Source organism: Gopherus evgoodei, chromosome 1 (assembly GCF_007399415.2).
Source record: "Gopherus evgoodei ecotype Sinaloan lineage chromosome 1, rGopEvg1_v1.p, whole genome shotgun sequence".
Classification (NCBI taxonomy): domain Eukaryota; kingdom Metazoa; phylum Chordata; order Testudines; family Testudinidae; genus Gopherus; species Gopherus evgoodei.
In genome coordinates, this window is record NC_044322.1 from 103,290,353 (window position 1) to 103,313,685 (window position 23,333).

The window sequence follows — 23,333 nt, forward strand, 5'->3', positions numbered from 1 at the left end:
ACTGTCCTGGGCTTCTGGCTTCATTGCCTCTTATAGGGGCCTGCTGGGCCTGATTGGAGCATGGCCACAGCTGAGCCTACTTTCCCCAATCAGCCCAGGCTTCAGGCCCCAGCCTACAGGCTGCTTTCTCCAGCCACAGCCACTTCCCAGGGCTGCTTTTAACCCCTGCAGGGCAGGAGCAGGGATCCACCCTGCTACACAGATATATTAACTCCACTGACTGATCACAAATTTCTGGCATGAATACTCATGCCTGTCAATATAGAATTTGGGTTCTCCAAATATTAATGCATACTACTTTGAAATTCATAGCCTATGACCACTTTGTGCCAGTAAAATTTGGTTTATCAAATGTCATGGAAAGTGAACACAGCCAGATCAGCAAATATAGATTAAGCTAATTCCCTTTAAAAAGAAATCCACCAAAACATATGTGTATACATCGGTAGCAATATTCAATACAAGTTACCAGTAATACCAGTTAGAGTTTTAAGAAACATGGGCCTACACCCTTCACTCACACTGAATACTGACGTTGCTATAACAGAAAGGTGATCATTATAAAGAGTGTGTTCAATAAGGACTTTAATTTAATTTAATTTGTCAAAGTGCATTGGATTGTGCAAGCAGCCGCCCTACAACGAACAGTCCAGAAAGACAGGTAGATTTTTTTTCCAGCTATATGTACATTGGAAAGTGGTTTTTAAAAAATATTTGTTATGTATTGTCATCTACTGCCTCAGGCTTAACTATCTCTTACATTTTTCCCCTGATATTTTTAATATCAAATCATTTAAAAAATTGAAACATATGTAATGTTCCTACATGAATCAATTACATTTCAATGGTTCAGTGCCATGACCTTTTAGATTACAGTGTGGGACAATGAACACACTTTACATTTAGAAACTAGTGGGCATGTAAGTAGTTTGGCGAGGGAGAGCAAAGTCAAGTTAGAACAAATATTCAACTCCCAAAGGACCTGTTAATGAAATCAGAGTATAAGTTTGGACTGATCATAACTTATTCCTTGAAAAACGTCATGTGTGCTAGAATATTTCATGCAGTTGGATAAACATAATACAAAGAACCAAGTGTTCAGCACCAGGGTGTCAGTCAATCACTGTGGACTTCCCAGATGCAGCCCACACATTAGGCTTCATGCCACTTCACATCCCTGGAGTACTTTACTCTGTTGCACCAATTCACAGAATGCTTTCAAACCAAATCCAGCCAGCTTTTCAGTCCAGAAAGACAGAGTGTTATTTCTGGATCTTCCAATTCCATCTACACTGGCAGCCTACTAGTTTTTAGATCCATTGGAAAATGATCACAGATGCAAATTGATTTTTAAATAAAGAAAGAAAAGAGGAGATTGGACTTGTCCATGCACAGTGATAGGAATCACACTGGTTTTGTGGGAGATCTCTTTAAGGAGCTTTACAATATGTTTGAGTCAAAGAGCTATTAAATGCTACTCCTTATAAGGGGCACTATATTTATACTCCTAATGAAAATGTTATCTTAATGGGACACAAAAAAGCTTTAGCAACATACCTTAGAACTGGACCTATGTGATAGGGGAGTTCTTTGTGTTCTTAGCAGAGTAAAACACATAAGTACACTCTTCTGAAGAAGATTCATCTACAATTAGTTAAACAAAAGGCACTAATTGACCTACTTGTAAAAATCTGGAAAAAGTGGCACCTTATGGCTAGACAATACATTTTACACTCAAGTAAGAATGTTCTGTATTGTACAGGTGATATCTTGATTCACCTGTACAATAGGTACCAATCACAGTCTTCCAATTATATTGCTGTGGTACTTTGATCAATTGCCCACAGGTTACCTATGAAGAAAAACTGCAATCTGCTGCACAATAGAGGAAAAAGAGAAGATCTGTTAATACACAGATTGTTTGTTTTATCCGCCTCTTATATTCTCATTGCCAACCATTTGGAGAAGGGACTCCTAGAGTCTAGAGCAATGTGGGCCTGTCATAGGTCTCACCCCCACTCTGAACTTTAGGGTACAGATGTGGGGACCTGCATGGACACTTCTAAACTTAATTACCAGCTTAGATCTGGTATCGCTGCCATCATCCAGAATTCTTAGTGTCTGGATCACTCCCTTTCCCCTCAAAACCTTCCCCTCCCTGGGTAGCCTTGAGAATTCCTTCACCAATTCCCCGGTGAGTCCAGATCCAATCCCTTGAATTTTAACACAGGGAGAATTTAACCATCCCCCCCTTCTTTCCCCCACCAATTCCTGGTGAGTCCAGATGCAATCCCCTTGGATCTTAAAACAAGGAAAAATCAATCAGCTTCTTAAAAAGAAGGCTTTTAATTAAAGAAAAGAAAGGTAAAAGAAAAAAGAAAAATCAACCTCTGGGAGACAGCATATCAACTAATCTCACAGATAATAACTTGAAAACACAGGATGTTCCCCTGGGCAAAAATCTTAATCCATATAAGAATTCCCAAATTTGATAATTCCTTTAATTTGCACCAAGACAAGTACAAAAGAAAATAAGAATAAACCTATTTATTCCTTTCTAAAACTTACTGCTCTGTTTAGAGGCTGGTTCCTTGATCTTTTTCACTCTGGCTGAAACTGAAAACTGACTAAACAAAGGAAACTTCCCTCCCTCCTTTTGAAACATCTTGTTCCCTCATTGGTTCCTCTGGTCAGGTGTCAGCTAGACTAGGTGAACTTCTTAACCCTTTACAGGTAAAAGAGGCATTAACCCTTAGCTATCTGTTTATGACAGGGCCCCACTTCCTAACTGGAGCCTTAGGTTACCATAGCAATATGTAAATAATAGTAACCGACAATTAATAAGTAATAAATACTTATACATGAGGATGTTTTTACAAGAACAGATGACTAGGATTTTCAGTTCAGTGAAAATAATTTTTAAAACATTTTGAAATAGTGCATCTGGAGCAAAATATAAGACTTTACTCAAATAAAATAACTATCCAAATTAGCTAAAAGCAAATATTTAAAAAAGAAAAAGCTAAGCGTATTCTGTCATAACTTGGAAAGAAAGGTTTCCAAGAAGATCCTGAAAGAGAAGGATAATTCTGCTAAGTGCTAGAACCTCATATTCTTTTCAGTAAACTGCAACTAATAAATTGATTTTAAAAAGTGAATATAACTTCACCATAGCAAAAATCTTCTAGAATAAACATAGGGTAGAATTCCCTGCCCTTCTCCTAGGATTTTCAAAAGGTTCTTGGATCATTACAGTGACCGCATGCATTGAACAAATATAATTTGCTACAGACTAGGCAGTTTATCCTCACTAGGAAATAGGATATTAAAAGACAACAATGACGAGGCCTGTTAAATAACCATAGCAAGGTTGCCACTACCCAAGCATCCCCTTGTGCCCAGATGTGACTTTGAAGCATCCTTCCTCAGTTTCCTCTTCTGCTCAAAGCCCCTTTTAGAGTTCTGCATAGCCCAAAAGGCATAAGACAAAATTCCATCCAGATCTCAGCCTCTCCTCCTTAAAGGGCTGTCTCTTCCTGCTCTGTGAGCAGCTGGAGAAGGTGTAAGGCCTGCCCTGCCTTCTTTGCCTTCTTCCTTTGCACTGTCAAAGCTTCTGGCTGTCACTCGAGCACCTCACTCTGCTCTTTCCTTGAATGAGGAGCCCCCAGCCCTCCTTCCCATAGCTGGGATTACAATCAAATAGACCCTTCTGCTTCCTGCAGCACCCACTGGCAGTTCCTTTTTTTTTTTTTTAAATTGGAGATATACCTGTCTCCTAGAACTGGAAGGGACCTTGAAAGGTCATCGAGTCCAGCCCCCTGCCTTTACTACCAGGACCAAGCTGCAGCTTCCCAGAATTCTATCCTGCCTGGCACTGCCAGACCTGCTCAGCTGCAGCATTACTGGCTTTCATTTAAGCCCCTTCCACTCCTTCATACCCCTGTCTTATATCCATAGGTCTGGCAGGAGTTAGTCACTTGCCTAAAATTATTTTGCCACCTGGGAAGATGATCTGAGCTTGTCATAGGTAATGCTGAGTCCCATCTCCTCTTAAAAGGCCAATCATCCTGTGACACTAACACTACGTTAGGTGCAACTTTGCAGTCAGTGGAGACAAGCCAGTTGTGTTTAACATTATGTCAGCATATCATGGATAAATATTACTGGTAGCATAGGGTAACCAGGACTGACTGACATGGCTTGTCCCTTCGACATTGGGTTTAACAAGGTCATATTTTAACATGACTCAATTTTCTAATGAAGACAAGGCCAATAGTAGAAACATGACCAATGAATGCACCTGTTGCATGACTAAATATCACCTTTGAGTGGTATATAGAAATCCCTTGTAGATTTACAACTCCTTTTAGTTGTAAATCCACAGTTCAGAGAATCAGGCACGAAAGAGGCAAAATTGAGACATCTCATCCTCTGCCATTTGCATAGAATTTTACTGTCTCAGACAAAACCTACAATCCGGATGCATTGAAAATCACTGACCCAAGATGGAGTCCAGGGTCACATGAGCATATCACATGTCCTTACATAGTTTTGATGACTCACAGGGAGTGGCCATTGGCCCCTTGGAGACTGAGGCATCTGCAGGAAGAGCTAGCTGGGTGGGATGAGTTTCTTCTATGGCCCATTGTTAAGAGTGAAGTGTTAAGAGTGGGAGATCAATACATACATGGCTCCAATGTAAATTATATCTGGTGGGTGTTACTCAAGAATACAATACATGTATAATATACCAGTGCACAGCCAATATTCATGTAATCTTCATATTCATAAAGATAGAGATAAATATTCATAAAGATGATCATTCATATAAACAGGATAATCATATTTGATGGATTGTAACTTTTCCATTGATACATTACCTGACATACTTTGTACAAGATTTGTTGCAATTGTATAGCAGTGGTAATATCAATGATATAAATGGTCATACTCAATCATACAGCATCACATTGTCACCTTCTGAAACTTTCCTGATATATAGTCTACAGCGCAGGACCCATTAGTGGGCAATAGCTTACCAGCAAAATGTACAGTGACATCCAGTCCCACAATCTATGGCTACTGTAAAAATGCAAAGAGAGTCCAATGTTCAAAGATAAGCTACAAATTAATTTCTATCACTTTATATTTAAAGGCACTTATAAACCATATATGGAGCCAAATTCTGCCCGAGCTTACATATCAGTGGGATTGCACAGGGTGTAAATAATAACTTAAGACCAGGGCTATACTGGGTGAGACCAATGATCCATCTAGCCCAGTATCCTGTCTCTAACAGTAGCCAGTGCCAGATGCTTTAGAGCAATGGTTCTTAACCTCAGGTGCAAGCACCCCCTGGGGGTGCAAGATGCCCTTTCTGGGGGTGTGAGACATGCCAGATTTTTTTAGAAGGTAAATCATTGAAAACACAAATTAAGCACAGGCCCAGAAGTACAACTACTTTGTTTCATCAAACTGATGTATTTATTAACATTATGCATATGGTAATGATTACTGTAATATACAAACAAAAAATATATCTAGCTTTAAGGGGTGTGAAAACATATTTTGAGAACCAAAGGGGTGCAGGCTGCAATATCATAGAATATCAGGGTTGGAACGGACCTCAGGAAATCATCTAGTCCAACCCCCTACTCAAAAGGGAACCCATCCTCAGACAGATTTTTGCCCCAAATTGCCCCCTTAGGGATTTAAACTCACAATGCTGGGTTTAGCAGACCAATACTTAAACTACTGAACTATCCTCCCCTCTCCAACAATAGCTACCAGGAATGGGGTTTGAACCTACACAGACATGTATCTATTTGAGCTTAAGTCTAATGCCTTAACCACTCAGCCACCCTGCTGCAAGTTAAAAGACAAAGAGCCACTGCTTTAGAGAGAATTAATAGAACAGGGCAATTTTGAGTGATCCATCCCCTCTTGTCCAGTCTCAGCTTCTGGTACTTGAAGATTTAGGGACACCTGAGGTATGGAGTTGTGTTCCTGACAATCTTGGCTAATAGCCACTGATGGACATATCCTCCATGAACTTATTTAATTCTTATTAGAACCCAGTTTACATATATGAGAGCAGAATTTGTCCCATTTGAGAGTGTGGTCTAAAAAGTCTTCTGTGTATAAAGTGCTAGATTTTTTCTTTTTCCTTATTTGCAGTCAATGCTTACTTATGAACACCTGGATTCTCTTTGCCTTTTTTACTTCAGCCATGGATTGCACTGACAGTTTTATGATTCTGTCTGTTTTCGTAGCTATCATTTCTAGGTCCTATTCACCCTTTGAATTTTTCACCAAGTGCATGTTTGGCATCTATTTTTTCCTTCTATTTCAAACTGAAAAACTGAACTATAGGATGGTGAATTCCAAGAAGCTTCATTTATTGTGATGTCCACAAAGATCTGGAAACCCAAGTTTAGCCAAGCATGAAACTAATTTCTGACTTTTCTGAAGTTTGCATAGGGCAGAGTCTTCCACTCCTTAGATACACAGGTAGTTTCCCCACACACTATTCTCACTCACTGTCAGACACACTATACAATTCAAAGACTCCCAGGCCACAAGGGACTATTATAATCACCTAGTCTGACTTTCTGTATAAGCACAGTCCAGAGAACTTCGCAAAATAATTCCTAGAGCATATCTTTTGAAAAAAAAGCATCCAGTCTACATTTAAAAATTGGCAGTGATAGAGAATCCACCACCACCTTTGGCAGTTGTTCCAGTGATTATTTACTTTCACTGTTACAAACATATACCTTATTCCTAGCCTGAAGTTGTCTAGTTTTAGCTTCCAGCCTTTGGATCTTGCCATATCTTTGTCTGCTAGACTGAATAACCCGTTACTATATATTTGTTCCCCATGTTGGTAGACTGTAATCAAGTCACTTCTTAACCTTCTCTTTGTAAAGCTAAATAAACTCAAAAGGAGTTCAATCACTATAAATCATGTTTTCTAATTCTTTAATCATTCCCGTGGGCCTGCTCTGAATCCTCTCCAATTTATCAATATCCTTCCTTAATTGTGGACACCAGAACACAATATACCAGAAGCGGTTGCACCAGTGCTAAAAACAAAGTTAAACTAACGCTTCTGCTGCTACTCAAGATTCCCCTATTTATGCATCCCAGGATCACATTAACTCTTATGGCCAAAGCATCACACTGGAAGCTCATATTCAGCTTATTATCCACAATGACCCCCAAATCTTTTTCAGAGTCACTGCTTCCCAGGATAGAGTCCCCTATCCTGTAAGTATTGCTATATTCTTTGTTTCTAGATGAATACTTATGCATTTAGCCGTATTAAAACACATATATAGTTTGAGCTTAGTTTACCAAATCATCCAGATTGCTCTGAAATAGTGACCTGTCCACTTCATTAATTACCACTCCCCCAATTTTTATGTTATCTGCAAATTTTATTAGTGATAATTTTATGTTTTCTTCCAGGTAATAAATAAAAGTGTTAAATAGCATACAGACAAGAAACACACTGTTTTGGTGATGAGTTTCCCATTTTCTTCCGAAGGGACAGCTCTTCTTCATTAAAATACAAACTATACAAATAAGACAAAAGAGCAAATATTAACAAAAATTGTAAATATAAGGTGGAAAAATTATCTGAACAGTTATAATTATTCCATGGTCCTCCCACAAAAATAAGAGGCACTCCATATAGGAATAGACACACACACACTACATATACATTAAAAGAATATTAAAATACAAAGTCAGCACCCAAACGTTCAGAAATGCCAGTATTAGGTTTATCCATGCAATGTTAATTCTGTTCCCTTCTGCATATAAATTATGACACAGTCTTTAAATATATGATTGCATGCTATATTTTCCACCAGTTTAAGAAGCAGGATTTAAGACCCTCTGATCTACTGTGCTAACTTCTTCCACTTGAGCAACAGGAGATACCGATTACAATATTAGCTTCCCATACAGAGGCCAGACCCTTAGAGATTGATACAACACACACTTTAACAATGAGTTTGACAAATATATCCTAGACTTCATGGAAAGCCAGTGTGAAGATTTACTGTAACTCTGTATAGCTTATTAATTCTGTTGGAAATGATGAACTCTCTCTCTCTCTATTTTTATCAAACTACAAACTTCATTTTGATAGTAAGGCTAATCCGTCTTTTCTGCTCTTTTTTTACCTCCATCTTGGAATGAAATTCCAAGAGGTGGAGACACAGAGCCAAGAGTGAAGGGTTGTTAAACCGTAATCTTCTTCTATTCATATGGAAGCACCCTTGGACAAAGAAGGTGGGCAACCCCCAAAAACTGGTTCTGCCATGTTGGCTAGTATCCAAGCAATGGATCACCTGGTGGTGGACTTTGAACTCCTGATTAGGCTGATCAGGGAGTCACATAACAGAAGGGACTGCCACTTTATGAAAGGAGGAATCTCTCACCAGACTCTGTAGAGAAAGGTAAAAGAGATCAGAAGCAGGAAACAAAGCTATGCAGGAGAAGAAAGGGACAGTCTATGTGTTATATGCTTCAACTATCATGTGTCCCTGGAGAGGTTCTGGAAACCAGAGTAACCACAAGGTTGGAATTCTGTGAAAAAGGTGTAACTAAAAATTGGGGTGACTTGGAGGATCAAAACTGATGCTGGCGGTCTAAAACAGCTGGACCACAAGGTTCCCGTCTGTGAAGGAGTAACAAACATGGTGACTTGCCTGTCTGGTGTGAAGGTTGCGGATCTCTTGAGACATCTAGTTAGACTTATGTGTAGTGCTGGGAAGGAGCTGGTGGTCATGGTATATGCACATATCAATGACATAGGGAAGGACAGGAGAGACGTTCTAGAGACCAGATACTAGGTAAGAGATTGAAGTCCAGGACCTCCATGGTAGCATTCTCTGAAATGCTTCCACTTCCACACACAGGGTCAGACAGGCAGAACTGCAGGGTCTCAATGTGTGGATGAGATGATGGTGTAGGGAGGCAGGGTTTAGATTTACTAGGAACTGGGAAAACATTTGGGAAAGGGAGAGCCTATACAGGAAAAATGGGCTCCACCTAAACCAAAATGGAACCAGATTGCTGGCATTTAAAATAAAAAGGGTCATAGAGCAGTTTTTAAACTAAGAGCAAGGTGAAAGCCAAGAGTACGGAGGAAAATGTGGTTCAAACAGAGATATCTCTTAGGGGATGATCTATTCATGGAGATTCTCTATGTCCTAGTAAGGAGGAGAGGATGGAAGATGATAAAATACAGGTAGGCTCTCATGAGAAACAGTCAAATGAAAAAGAGGCCCATTCAATTACATCATGTAATGGCAAACAGCTAAAAAGTGGCAAGTATTTAAAGTGCTTATATACAATTGCTAGAAGTCTAAATTATAAAATGGGTGAACTAGAGTGCCTTGTATTAAATGGGGATAGTGATTCAATAGGCATTGCAGAAACTTGGTGGAATGAGGATAGTCAAAATATATTGGAAGGATGGAATAGGTCATCCTGGTGGGTGAGTGGCAGTATATGTGAAAGAAAGCATAAAAGTAAATGAAGTAAAAATCATAAATGAACCAAATTGTACCACAGAATCTCTATGGATAGTAATTCCATGCTCTAATAAGAAGAATATAGCAGTAGGGAATATTACTGACCACCTGACCAGGATGGTGATAGTGATTGTGAAATGCTCAGGGAGGTTAGAGAGGCTATAAAAATAAAACCTCAATAATAATGAGGATATCAGCTATGCCCATATTGACTGGGTACATGTCACCTCAGGACAGTATGCAGAGATAAAGTTTCTTAAAACCTTAATGACTGCTTCTTGGAACACTCAGTTCTGGAACCCAATAGAGGAGAGACCATTCTTGATTAAGTCCTAAGTGGAGCACAGGATCTGGTCGAGGAGGTGAATATTGCTGAAGCGCTTGTAAATAGTGACAATAATATAATTAAATTTAACATCTCTTTGGTGGGGAAAACACCACAGCAGCCCAAGACTGTAACATTTAATTTCAGAAAGGGGAGCTGCACAAAAATGAGGAAGTTAGTGAAACAGAAATTAAAAGGTATGGTGCCAAAAGTGAAATCTTTGCAAGCTGCAAAGAAACTTTTTAAAAGCCACCATAACTGAGGCTCAACTTAAATGTATACCCCAAATTTAAAAAAAAAAAAAAAGTCAGAGAACCAAAAAAGTGCCACCATGGCTAAACAACAAAGAAAAATAAGCAGTGAGAGACAAAAAAGGCATCCTTTAAAAATGAAAGTTAAATCATAGTGAGGAAAAAAGAAGGAGCATAAACTCTAGCAAATGAAGTGTAAAAATAGAATTAGGAAGGCCAAAAAAGAATTTGAAGAAAAACTAGCCAAAGGCTCAAAAAGTAATAGCAAAAGAAAAAAAATTAAGTACGTCAGAAGCAGGCAGGCTGCTAAACAACCAATGGGGCCACTAGACGATCAAGATGCTAAAGGAGCACTCAAGAATGATAAGGCAATTGCAGAGAAACTAAATAAATTCTTTGCATTGGTCTTCACAGCTGAGGATGTGAGAGAGATTCCCAAACCTGAGTCATTCTTTTTACGTGACAAATCTGAGGAACTGTCCCAGATTGAGGTGTCATTAGAGGAGGTTTTGGAACAAACTTATAAACTAAACAGCAATAAGTCACCAGGACCAGATAGTATTCACCCAAGAGTTCTGAAGGAACTCAAATGTGATATTGAGAACTACCAACTATAGTTTGTAACCTATCATTTAAATCAGTTTCTGTACCAAACGACTGGAGGATAGCTAATATTACACCAATTTTTAAAACTTAAAAGGACTCCAGAGGTGATCCTGGCAATTTCAGACTGGTAAACATGATTTCAGTACCTCACAAACTAGTTGAAGCTATAGTGAAGAATAAAATTGGCAGACACGTAGATTAATATAATTTGTTGAGGGAGAGTCAACATGGCTTTTGTAATGGGAAATAATGCCTCACCAATCTATTAGAATTTTCTGACGGGGTAAGAAAGCATGTGGACAATGGGGACCCAGTGGACATAGTGTACTTAGATTTTCAGAAAACCTTTGACAAGGTCTCTCACCAACGACTCTTAAGCAAAGTAGGCTAGCACAGAACAAGAGGGAAGGTCCTTTCATGGATTCATAACTAGTTAAAATATAGGAAGCAAAGGGTAGGAATAAATGGTCAATTTTCAGAATGGAGAGAGGTAAATAGTGGCGTCCTTCAGGGCTCTGTACTGGGACCAATCCTATTCAACATATTCACAAATGATTGGAAAAGGGGGTTGTGATAAATGAATGCGGGGGGGTAGCTCCCTTTTATGGACAACCAGCCAGCCAGTTAGCTACAAAATCCCTGTTAATTGTTGTTCTCTACTTGCTTTACCTGTAAAGGGTTTTTAAAAAGTAAAAGGAAGGGAGTGGGCACCTGACCACAAGAGCCAACAGGAGAGCTAGAACTTTTTTAAAATTGGGAGAAAACTTTTCCTTTGTCTGGCCGTTGTTGTTCTCCAGAGAGAGGGGACAGAGCAGAAACAGAGCTAGAGCTGTGCTGTAAAAAGCTGTAAACCAGATATGAAAATCACCAGATAATACCTAGAAACTACTTAATTTGAAACCCCAGATATGTAAGTAGATCAGGAAATGTCTAGAATGACACAATTAGGTTTATCTTTTTTATTTCTCTAAGCAGGACCACCCGGGGGGGGCAAGTGGGGCAATTTGCCCAAGGATCCGGGCTCCACAGGGGCCCCCATGAGAATGGCCGAGGCTCCCTCTCTGGCCGAAGCCTGACTGGACCCAGTCTCCGCCCCTCACCCGGAGCCTCAGCCCATCCAGAAGCTTCCTGGGACAGCTGCAGCGTGGCTCTGGCGGGGCCCCTGAGCTCTGCCCCACTCAGAGCCACGTGGTAAGGAGGCAGGGCTGCAAGCTCCAGGTTGAGCTCAGCTCCTTCCGCTCGGTGTGAAGCTCACAGCCCCACCCCCTTACCACGTGGCTATGAGTGGGGTGGAGCTCAGGGCCCCCCCGGAGCCACGCTGCAGCTGTCTCAGGAAGCTCCTGTATGCGCTGAGGCTCCGGGTGCGGGGGGGAGCCGGGGATAAGAGGCCAGGGCCGGGCTGGTTGGCTAAAGGGCAGGCAGTCCCAGGGACAGTCAAGGCACAGGGAGAGGGCAGAGGTTGGGGGGGCAGTCAGGGGACAAGGAATGAGGGGGTTGGATTGTGGCCATTCCAGGTGGTCTGTCAGAACTCAGTGGGGGAGAGGAGGATAGGAGTTGGGGCAGTCAGGGGACAAGGAGCAAGGAGGAGGTCCCAGGGTGCTGGCTGGGGGGGCTCTCTGGGAGACAATGAGGGCACAAGGAGCAGGATGGGTTGGGGATTCTGAGGGAGGTCTGGCAGTTGGGGAGCAGGAAGTGGGTGGGGTCAGATAGAGGGCAGGGCCAGGCTGTTTGGGAGGCACAGCCTTTCCTACCCTAAAGCTCATTCAGCAGTTTGAGGCTTGCAGAAGAGCCAAGCTGTTAGCTTTTCCATTAGGGCTACCATCCCTTTCACTTCTCAAATGCCAAATTATAGTCTATATTTAATTTCAGTGCCATAGGGAGATTAATGTCAGGGAGGGTAGCTTCATTTAAAATTAGCCACTAGGGGAGGGATTACAGGAGAAGAGCAATATCCTTCCCAACCCTACTAAGGGAGACCCCCTCCCCTGCATTCCCTGAGGCTCCAGAGGGGTTAATTCAATGGTTCTCAAACTTTTATACTGCTGACCCCTTTCACATAGCAAACCTCTGAGTGCGACCCCACCCTAAAAATTAAAAACACTTTTTTAATATATTTAACACTATTATAAATGCTGGAGGCAAAGTGGGGTTTGAGGTGGGGGCTGACACCTCGCTACCCCCAATAATAACCTCGTGAACTCCTGAGGGGTCCTGACCCCCCGTTTGAGAACCCCTGGGTTAATTTAATTTTAGCACCCTATGTCCATTCACATGCATGTGCTATTTTGAGCATTTCAGTTTTCACAACATAGGCTCATCCCAGATTCTGGAACAAGCTCAAACGCTCAGTTCATGGAGTATGTACATAAGCTATACTAAAGACAAACCCACAGTGTCTCCAGTTTGTGAGGGACCTCATGGAGCCAGTCTCTAGGAAACAGATAAATGCATGGAGGTTAAATCCATAGGATGGGTAAGGAATGGTGTCCCTAGCTTCTGTTTGTCAGATGGTGGAGATGGATGGCAGGAGAGAGATCACTTGATCATTACTTGTTAGGTTTACTCTTTCTGGGGCACTTGGCATTGGCCATTGTTGGTAGATAGGATACTGGGCTAGATGGTCCTTTGGTTTGACCCAGTAAGGCTGTTCTTATGTTCTAACCTAAATGAACCCAAGTTATGGAGACAGATGTGAGTCAAGAAAGCCAGCAGAGTATCAGAAACCTGGAAAAATCTCTGACTGGATGGGCTCAGGCATTTGGTCACAAGCTGAAGTGGTTCAAAAGTTTTGGATTTTTTTTAAGAAGAATTTTTTTATTGTTTCTTTAAACAATCAAACACAGCAAGCAGCGAATATTTGGCTGCACACTTCTGAAACCTCAAACTATATTCAGGTTTTGGCAGACTAATTTCAGCTTTTTAATTAAAATAAACACAACAAATTTTGAAGGAAAGCAGACATTGTCCGTGATTTTTGTCTGCTTTTTAAAACCCCTGGTTTTCAATCCAGAAAAAGTTTTGATGGAAAATATTTGTCCAACTTTTCTAATGAGCTTTAGTGCCTTTTAGCACTAGCTGATGCTGAGAAACAGTGATACCTTGTAAAGAAGTTTTCTCAAAACTAGGTTTGTGCTGCGATGCAGGAGGTTTATTTTTCCCAGAGCCGCCTGTGGGGGGAAGCAAGTGAGGCAATTTGCACCGGGCCCCGCAGGAGCCCCCACGAGAATATAATATTTTATAGTATTGCAATTTTTTTATGGAAGGGGCCCCCAAAATTGCTTTGCTCCAGGCCCCCTGAATCCTCTGGGCTGCCCTGTCTCTAAGGTATGTGAACCACTCTGTGCTAAAGCCCAAATGCTTTTGTTTTGCTTGTAACCATTAAGCTGGACCTCAAGAAAACAATTCTTGATGCTTAATTATTATATTTGCTCTTTTTAAATCTATCAATAGCATAAGTTCCAGATGTATTTTCTTTCTTTTTGTTTTTAATAAAATTTACCTTTTTTAAGAACAGAATTGGGTTTTTGTGTCCTAAGAGATTTGTGCACATGTTGTTTATGAAACAGCTAATTTCCATTGTTTTCTTTCTCAGCTCTTCTGTGGAGGGATCTGTGCGTGAAAGGGCTTGATGGTGCCCCACAGGAAGGAATTCCCAAGTTCACCTTCCTGGGTCAAAAGGGTTTTTTTTGCACTTGGGTCGTGGCAGCATCTACTCATCCAAGATCAGAGAGAAGCTGTAACCTTGGGAGTTTAATACTAGCCTGGAGTGGCCAGCATTAATTTTTAGAATCCTTGCAGGCCCCTACCTTCTGCACTCAAAGTGCCAGAGTGGCGAATCAGCCTTGACAAGGGTAAACAGTGAGGTGGCAAAATTTGCAGATAATACGAAACTACTCAAGATAATTAAGTCCCAAGCAGACGGCAAAGAGCTACAAAATGATCTCACAAAACTGTGTGACTGGGCAACAAAATGGTAGATGAAATTCAATGTTGATAAGTGCTAAGTAATGCACAATGGAAAATACAATCCAAACGATACATATATAATGATGGGGTATAAATTAGCCATTACAACTCAAGAAAGAAATCTTAGAGTCATTTTGGATAGTTTTCTGAAAACATCTCAAGTCAATGTGCAGCGGCAGTCAAAAAAGCAAACAGAATGTTGGGGATGAGTAGGACAGAAAATATCATATTTCCTCTATATAAATCCACATCTTGAATGCTGCATGCAGATATACTCATCCCATCTCAAAAAACATATATTGGAATTGGAAAAGGTTTGGAAAAGAGGAACAAAAATTATTAGCAGCAAAGAATCCTGCGGCATCTTATAGACTAACAGACGTTTTGGAGCATGAGCTTTCGTGGGTGAATACCCAGGGGCAGGTGTATATATATATATATGCGCAGACAAGCTAGAGATGATGAGGTTAGTTCAATCAGGGAGGATGAGGCCCTGTTCTAGCAGTTGAGGTGTGAAAACCAAGGGAGGAGAAACTGGTTTTGTAGTTGGCAAGCCATTCACAGCCTTTATTTAATCCTGAGCTGATGGTGTCAAATTGACTTCAAAGGGAAACTGCTAAACTTCAGTTCATCTGCAAATTTGACACCATCAGCTCAGGATTAAAAAAAGGCTGTGAATGGCTTGCCAACTACAAAACCAGTTTCTCCTCCCTTGGTTTTCACACCTCAACTGCTAGAACAGAGCCTCATCCTCCCTGATTGAACTAACCTCATCATCTCTAGTTTGCCTGCCCCTGGAAATTTCCACGACATGCATCTTACGAAGTGGGTATTCACCCACAAAAGCTCATGCTCCAAAACGTATGTTAGTCTATAAGATGCCGCAGGATTCTTTGCTGCTTTTACAGATCCAGACTAACATGGCTCCCCTCTGATACTTGAAAAATTATTAGGGTTATGGAACGGCTGCCATATGAAGAGAGATTAATAAGACTGGGACTTTTCAGCTTGGAAAAGAATGACTAAGGGGGTATATGATAGAGGTCTACAAATTCATGACTGGTGAGGAGAAAGTGAAGTATTATTTACTCCTCATGACACAAGAGCTAGGGATCAAATGAAATTAATACACAGCAGGCTTAAAACAAACAAAAGGAAGTATTTTTTCCACACAAAGCACAGTCAACCTGTGGAACTCCTTGCCAGAGGATGTTATAAAGTCCAAGACTGTAACAGGGTTCAAAAAAGACTTAGATAAGTTCATTAGCCACGATGGGCAGGGATGGTGTCCCTTGCCTCTGTTTGCCAGAAGCTGGGAATGGGCGTCAGAGGATGGATCAGTTGATTATTAACGGTTCTGTTCATTCCCTTTGGGCACCTGGCATTGGCCACTGTCGGAAGACGGCATACTGGTCTTGATGGATCTTTGGTCTGACCCAGTATGTCTGTGTTTATGTTCTTAGAGACTGTGCCCAGGAAATGTGCCACAGAGGTTAAAAAAAGAGTCAGTACTGGAGCCTACCCAGACCTGAGAAAATTAACAGCACATGGGTCCAGCATCGTGAGACACAAAAACAAAACTTGATGAATAGTCCAGCAAAGGGAGCTCAACAAGGGACATGCAAGCCAGATAACAGGATTTCAGGGTTCTGTTCCTGTCGCTGAGAGATTAGAGAGCTGATTGCAGAGTGGATAGCAAGGCCTATAGATTTGGAACATTAATTCTGAAAGCAAGAGTGAAAGAGACTTGGCCTTGCCATATGGAAGACATGCGTTCTATTCTCTGACAAAAGTGACATTATGTAACCTCCCATTTGCCTTATGACTGTCTGCCCTTTGGTTAGGGACAGGAGTCTGTGGTCAGGAATACAGATTGGGAACACAGAAATATCAACTGCAATTAGCAAAAGAGTGAGACTGTACCCATGGGTCTGGCTTTGAGCCTAGGGCACCTTCTCCCTCAGTTAAAAGACAGTCTGTCTTGATGTTCTTTATATATGCACAAAAAATGTGAGATATTACCCAAGATGCTAAATTCATGAATATCCCCCAAGATGAATGACACTTAACGGGTCTGGGTCCACAGTCCATCATTTCTTCTGTGAAAACGTTCTGAGCAGAACCTCAAAATGCTTAGACTTTGCTTATAAAATCTTATATTTTATAAAGCTATTTCACAAAGAAAGCCCATTATTAAATTTTCAAAAAATAGTAAAATATTACTATAATAAGTAAAAATATTAACAGTACAACTGTGAATTTCAGATATATTGATATTTATATTATATGCCAGTTTCTGAAACCCTTATTCATGCTGAGTATCACCTTCCTCCACATACTCTCCTACTGACGTCAATTGGACTGCTTATGAACTAAAATACTATTCAATGTGAGTAAGAGTACCAGAATCTGGCCTATATTCCCATGTTTTAAAAAAAATCAGTCTTAAAAAAATAAAGTTAAAGGTAGAATGGAGGGAAAATTCTCCTGCAGGAATGAACACATAAAATATTAACTATCCCACAGCAAAGACCCACAGTACAATTGTGATTATGTCACACACAGGTTGGTTATGAGTTCTGTATAATCACGTTCGCTATCAAAAACAGAGATGGAAAGCGTGACAAACATACCCTCCAATTTACTACCATTGCTATGAAAATATACAATCAAGAGGCAGAGGGGAGTGTATTATCTTGGCTGGAAAAAAATGAAAAATTAATTAACATGCAAGAAAAAAGACTAGAAACATACTGCTAAACATAAGTGAAGAAACATGATCTGGTCCAGATGGACAGTTGTAGTTACCAAAGAGGAATCTTTAGCTCAAACAGCAATTCACATTCACATAAAGAATATGAGGTTTTTAATAGGAACAGAAACAAGGTATAGATCAGTACTGCCTTTACCACATATATAAGATAGTTGATTGATATCAGTTTACAGAGTTGGAGTGGATTGCTAGTGTCACATGATCCTGCCCCTACAACCCTTTTAAACCAAACACGTTCCTAGAATTCAGTCTAAGCATAAGGATTGTTTAAGGATGGTTTAAGTAAGGTTAAATGTTATTTAATCATTCCCTAAAGATGTGTAATACCTATTAAATATGTCAACAAGCATTTTTTATTTTCCCAGCACATTGCTGGTCATCTAGTGTAGCAATAAAAATAAATGAAAAAAAGGCAGAAGTTGCAAGAAAACCTTAAGTTCTAATGTTAAGATACGCTCTTATACAGCACCAATTCATAAAACAACTCTATATGACTACACATAAAAATCTATGTAAGCTGTTAAGTAATACTTTATATTAAAGTTCCTAAATATGTATTACATTGAGATTTATTGAGATTACCATTGTGCATTATTTAAATACTAACTAACTATTAAAAACATACTTATTGAAGGTTTAACCACTATCAAGCTGAACCCTATATTTAACATAGTGGTTAGACCTCCAATAAGTATATTTTTAATAATCAGCTGTAGTTATGAACACACTGTAGAAATTCCTTTACCACAACAGACCAAAGATTCGTCTAGCCTAGAAACCTGCCTCTGGTTATTGTCAAATGCTTGAAAAGATGGTCTAACATGACCAAAATACACCCAATAATACAATGCTGTATTAATGGAAATTATTTCTTGAACCCAGCTACTGACCAGTTTATACCAAGGAAAATGAATATTAATACTATAAACAAGTAAACAGAGTCACTATCATTACAGCCAGACTTTGGGCCTTCAAACTTTGAAAAAAAAAGAAGACCAACCAGCCAAACCACACTAGAATAACTAATAGTATCTGTGTCAACCCAGCAGCGTAACTTGGGGATCCCTTTACAATGCCTTGCTGGTCACAAACAGCCTCCAATATGTAAGTAACTCTCAGCTACGTCTGTGTGTGCTGCAGCCAACCAGACACACGTTGATTCTTACTAGCCTTAAAAATTACCACAGGCAGAACCTCGATACCTTCCCAGTCCTCAAATTTTCCCGTCATGTACAGCCAGGCCTCTTCTGGGCAATACAAATTGTATTAAGTCTGTTATTCCTTGAAGGGAATAATATGTAACAAATTGTTGCACCAAATGGAATTACCTAGACTCTTCAACTTGTACACACTCAATGAGACAAAACAATAAAACAAGTTTATTAACTAGAAAGAGACAGAGTTTAGGTGAATACAAGTAATGAGGCATAAAAGTCAGAAATGATTACAAGAAAAATAATATATATATACTAATACCTAATTTAGTTAGGTATTTATATCAGATTCCAGTAAAGCTTCTCACCACAGGCTTTCAAAAGTATTACTGACCAAACACTTTAGGTCAGGAACCCTCCCCAAGAGTCCAATGAATGCTTCCTTTGTTTCTTCAGGTTCACTGAATGTGATGGGCAGGGAGAGAGAGGAGTCTCCCTTGGGGTGTATGTCCCTCCTTTTTATAGTTTCAATCTTCCTCTTGAAAACATTTCCAGCTGAGAACCAGGAGCCAAAGACTCTATGTGGAAGGATGTTCCCTGCTGGGTTTTTTCCACCTGTTTAAACTTCCTTTGATTTTCCTTCCTGCTTGATGACTCTGTTTACTGCTTAAATACAAATTAAGCAAAGCACTAATTCCTTTGCTTAAGATAGATCTGTTTGTCAATTTCTGTTTGGGCAGGGCTGTGGAATTTGGAACATGTTAATAACACCATGCAGGAGAATCTTACAACTAAAATGTTGCCATATATATTTTACCAGGACAATACTCACCAGCAATTTATGAGTTTTCAAATGATACTTTACAAGGAATATTTTGCACAAAGATTATTAAAATAGTGTGTAAACTGTGAATACAGAGGTGTATTCTGTCACAGGATATTACCATTGTCTGTGGCTGCAGGAAGCTACAGTCTAAGTAGCCCTCTGGACAGATCACTGCTAGCACTAACGCAGGCTGGAAATTCCCTTTGGCCAGCTGCCTACATCCGTGCTGTGAATGATCTTCTATTCAATAATCTATTCTATTCAATAATCTTCTATTCAATAATCAAAATGTCCACTCGCCATAGTGGGGTGAAGCAGGTGAGCAAAGAAAACACATGCTGTACAGATCAGTTGGGTAGCCTTATGGAATGCAGCTCAGGCAGCTGGTATCTGAGACTGATTGTTGCTGGAGACTGGGCAACTCTCTTTACACATGCTGTTCAAGACTTACACCTTCTCTGGTGTGGCACATCTATATCTATTGAGAGAAAATATAGGATGGTGTGGGATAGAGGTTTTATCACTGTGAATTAAATATATTCTCTCAAAAAATTGTGTGTGGACATATATAATCAACTTATTGTACAATATTAATCACAATTATACATATAATAAAAATGGTGTTATAATAAAATGCCGAGGTAACATTATATAACAGGTTTCAGAGCGGTAGCTGTGTTAGTCTGTATCAGCAAAAACAATGAGTATTTTTCACTCCATGGATCTGATGAAGTGGGTTCTAGCCCAGGAAAGCTTATGCCCAAATAAATTTGTTAATCTCTAAAGTGCCACGAGGACTCCTCATTGTTTTTACTATTTAACAGGTCACTCTATGCTGTGTCTAAGAAAAAAAAGATAACTTTGATTTTATCAATACTATACAAATATAAACAATGAAAAGTATGCTAAAGTAAATTAATTACTCGAAGCCGCGGAGGTACAGCTTAGCTGTGCTGAGTACAAACCTTCCTGAAACTAGTGGCTATGTACTCGGCATGACTAAGCTGTGCCACCGCTGCTACTACGTCTACACTGCTATTTGTACCTGTGCTAGTGTAATGCTGGGATCAACTGGAATCAAACCTGGGATCTCTAGAGTTTAATGCACGAACTTCTACAGCATGAGCTAAAAAGATACATCTCTCTTATTCAAGGCTGTAGCAGATTTGTCAATCTCCAGCTGCCTCTACAGGGGGACAGAGTGCCACACCAAGCAGGCATGGGTTATACTCACTCAATGAGAACTAGCAGCAGGAGGTGTACATGGGAAAGGAATCACACCTCTTGCTTGTTGTGTAGACATAGCCAGAATTTAGATAGAGGGTAAAATCCTGACCTTGTGGAAGTCATTGGCAAAATTCCCACTGACTTCAATGAAGCCAGAATTTTATCCAGACTCTGAGTTCTGATCATGTCTTCTATATATCTGTAAAGCACATAGATATCTGCATTGGTAATATATAGAACATGATCCAAAGACCATTAAAGTCAAAGAGTGTCTCTTTGCTGACCTTAATGGGCTTTAAATTACACTCAAATTTGAGGAACAGATACAAATTTAGGTCTAACAGCTAAAGCAGTTTGCCTTCCTATTTTGTATGAGACTAAACTATATTTTTGCAGTATTGATTTTTTTCTAAATGTGTTATTTCAAATGTTATTTTGTCTAAAAAATGAAATATTTTGGGAAATTAGTTATCAAACATCCATTAAACTCTATTTGTACAATTATCTGTCATCTATTTCAGCATTTCCTATAAAGTAAATGGAGTGACCAGTGTCAACAGGCAACATTTTAAGAGCTATTTCTTTCGGCTCTAGAGTGGTTTTTGCCACCCCTAGAGACACTATTTGTATCTGGCAAGAACATTAACTGACCGTGCTATTTCAATCTGACAGTTCCTGATTTTTAACAGAGGGGGAAAGGCAGAACTAATGGATGTGAATGAGCTTAAAAGCTAACAAACTTATCAATCACAGTAAACAACTGTATCTTAGAAAGCAACTATGGGTACATTTGAAAAGAAAAAAGTCAATAGATAATTTCTGGAACAATAATAAGTACAATCAGTTTTCCTTTATTTTATTTATTTATTTATTTTTCATCATAATACTTTCATCAGTATGAATTAATACATAAAATTCTCCAGAGCCTATATGTAATGCACCACCTTGTAGTAACAAAGAGAGCAAATTATGAGGTCCTAACTTAGCTTCCCTCAATAAGAACAGGGAATCTGAACTCCACGATTCAAAGCAGAGTATTTTATGAAAAGGAATTTTTAAAAAAAAATAAAAAATAAATAAAATCTAATTATAAATCTCAGTGAAATCTTTTTTCTTACTTGTCTCATTTTACAGTATATAATGTTACAGGACTAGATTTTGCAACCTTTCTTCACTTTGCTGGGCACTTATACAAGTGGATATCAGTGGGGCTATTTGTGTAAATATGTGCTCAGAAATGTTTGAGAGGCTATATAATTTCACTCAAAAGATATCTGATACTTGTGCTGCTTTCTTAAGCAAAGATCACCTTGACCTTAGTGCAAGACATAATCTTAGTTATGATGGTCTCATTAGTTTACATGTTAGTATCTATAAATATGGTAATACCCAGTTGCTCTTCAAAAACCTTAAATCTGTTTTCCATTGGCCTGATTCCCTGTAACATGAAGGCCCCTTTATACTACTGTGGCAGTATAAAGGGGCATTAATGTGTGTGTGTAACTTCCAGTCAGTTAAGGCCATTTTATTGTGCCAATCTGTGTAAAAGGGTTGTCGTGTAACAGGGGAATGGAGGCCTGGAGGAGGAATCAGAACTATGTATCTGGATTAAATAATTGGCAAGAGTTTAATAGTGGCAGATATTTGTTACACTGATACATTTGTTACACTGGAAAAAGAGTACTGGTAACTGTATTACAGTTCTAGGAAACAAATATAGCATTATTTTGGACATAACCATTTACAATGCAATGGTCATATACTGTATTTTGCTCTCCTAAGCATTCATTGTGCCAGCCCTAGAATTACATAACAAACAAACCTCTGACAGTAAATTGTTATTTTTCCCCCTGAATCAAAACTGTGGTAACTGGGGCATTTACCAAATAGCTAAGCACTTTTCAGTCTCACCTCTACATTTGAGATGAGAGGTGTGATTCCTAGGTCACATAGATTCCCAGCTTTGCTGGATCCAGCACCTACAAATAGCAGCATGACCAGGCTAGCGCAAGTGACAGGTCAGACTAGCCACTCGAATACGTACTCACCCCATGACTGCATATTCAGGGCAGCTGGCCTGAGCTGCCACCCATGCTACACACATATTTTTAATGGGCTCTTGAGCAACCTAGTAATCACACACACTCAAATGTAGACATAGCCTTATTAATCAATTGTTTTATTTTATTGTAATATATAGATTCCTAATGCTTTTCTTTGATCGTGAAGATACATGATACACCCATTATACAACACTCTACAGCTGACACCAGCCAGTTCCTGGAGAGGTGTATCAAAAGAGATTAATATTCAAGTGAACACAGAGATACATATTTGAGTATTGCTTGGTGCCTGTTAAAGGAAAATACTCTTTTATTACTAAGAATAAACAGAATTCCTGGTTACTGTAGCTAAAAGAAATCAATCATCAAACATGATGCCAGACAGTATCACTCACTAGAGTCACATGTCAGTCTTATAATTCAGCCATTGCATTCTACTGTAAAAAAGACAATGCACCCATGCATTACTTTATATGGCAAGTCTGAATGGGGTGGGCTTATTTTCTGGGCATGCTGTACACCTCTACTCAGCTCCTTGTGATCTGAATTGATTTATATTTTCAACTCAAAGTGACCACATCCAACTATTCTTTT

The 23,333-nt window shown here is 39.5% G+C and overlaps 1 long non-coding RNA gene across 1 annotated transcript; it reads right to left on the reverse strand.

The window, feature by feature from the left end:
- Positions 1–5,688: 5,688 nt before the first annotated feature.
- Positions 5,689–21,310, reverse strand: LOC115646107. The gene is made up of 3 exons (XR_003998937.1): positions 21,298–21,310; positions 20,680–20,682; positions 5,689–5,769 (listed from the first exon to the last, which is right to left on the reverse strand). It is a non-coding gene; the product is annotated as an uncharacterized LOC115646107 (long non-coding RNA).
- Between the last annotated feature and the right edge of the window lie 2,023 nt (positions 21,311–23,333).